Source organism: Neovison vison, chromosome 8 (assembly GCF_020171115.1).
Source record: "Neovison vison isolate M4711 chromosome 8, ASM_NN_V1, whole genome shotgun sequence".
Lineage (NCBI taxonomy): Eukaryota > Metazoa > Chordata > Mammalia > Carnivora > Mustelidae > Neogale > Neogale vison.
The window spans coordinates 37325638-37327402 of record NC_058098.1 but is presented as its reverse complement, the minus strand read 5'-3'; positions in this window follow the sequence as shown (position 1 = coordinate 37327402).

The window sequence follows — 1765 nt, the reverse complement described above, 5'->3', positions numbered from 1 at the left end:
CAGTTTGTTATTGATATATAGCAAACCACCTCAAAACTCAGTGGCTAAATATAATAAGAACTTATTATTACACTTCTGGTCTTGGCATAGCTCACTCATGCGTCTGTGGTTAGCTGTGGGTTGGGCAGCATCTCTGCTAGTCTTTGTTGCAGTATGAGAGTGGGCAGATGTAGACTCACCTAGGATGGTCTCAGTAGGATCAACTGGGAAGCCAAGAGACTGTCTCTCGTGGTGGCAAGGTCTCAACAGAGATAGTGAGCAAGGGTGTTCAAGGCCTTTTGAGGCTAAGGCTTGAAACTAGCATACCATAGTCAGGACTCAATCTCTTCCCACCAAAAGATGGGGTAATTCCCTCGCTTCTTGAGTTTTGTTTACTCTTGTGATTTCCTTTGGACAAGAGATTGCAGCAGAAGTGAGAATGAACTGGTCCAGTAAGCAGGCCCAGTCTAGCCTGCTGGAGGAAGATGCCGTACAGAGAAGACAAAGCTATCCTAGACTAGCTAGCCTCTCGCCCACCCAGAGCTGACCAGAGATGATCAGCTGAGATCCTAGTGAGACCCGAAGACCCACCCAGCTGAGCCCCATCAAAACTGTCAACCCACAGAGTTTACTAAGTTTTTTGTTTGTCTGTCTGTTTGTTTGTTTAATGGCACAAAAAGCAACTGATACCGAGGTCATACATGTAAAGTGACGCCCACATATATTCTGTATCCTTTTATGGTGAGGTGAATAAGTATTTGAAGTTCTGGTTGGAACTTCAAAAAGTTGTGTAAGTATTGTTGTGGATTGTTGAGCTTGTCTGTGCTGCTATCAATTCAACAAACTTCTCTGGAGGAGTGCTAAGAACTCTTCAAGACATAACTCTTACCTGCAAGAAATCTGTAGTACTTTGGGTGAGACAGCTGTACGTAGATGCCGGGTAATCCAGTATGATCCATGTTGACACAGGAACTATGGAATCACAAGGCTGTCAAAAGAAGACAACAATGCACTCAGGTTGGAGAAATTCAGGGTAGCTTTCCAGAGCTGTTCCTACATAGGGGAAATGAAATTCCAAAGAGAGTAAATGACACATGCAGGGGTGACCAGGTTCTAAAAAAAACTGATGGGTTTAGGGAATATTAGAGCTGGAACTTAGGATATTTAGGAGCCTCTCCAAGCTCCTAGGTTGTGGGGTGCTCCCTTTTCCCTCTGTGTATCCTGGCCTTCAGGGTAGCAATAGCATTTTTCAGATATGAATGATCTAAATTGCCCCAACCCTAGAAAAGACAATGTCCCCTTTGTGATCTGAGTAAAAAGTTATTTTTATTAAATCCTCTCTGATGATACTTAGTGTGGTTTCTTTTTTCCTAACCATAACTTGACTGATCCAAATTTTAAGGGAAATGATTCTGAGATTTACAGGATAACATAGAGGTTGTTTTGAAGAGGATTAGGTGGGCAGACTGGGACACTGGGTAAAAAATGGAGACCAGGACACTACTGCAATTTTGTCCAGGCTTGAGTTAGAATCTGAACTAAAGCAAGAGCCATGGTGGGGGGCGGGGGAGGAGTGAGAGGATTTATTCACTCAGACCCCAAATGAAGGCGTCATCCTCAATTCTCCCTTTTCTCTGTCTGTCCCTCTAACCTACCTAACTGAGCACACACATAAACAGCAATTCCATTATCAAGTTCTCTATGCAGAAATGTTCCAAATCAAGCAATGTTTTACTACACCTGCTGTAGAAATCCTAGGCTAAGCCAATTCTGTTCCTAGCCTTAA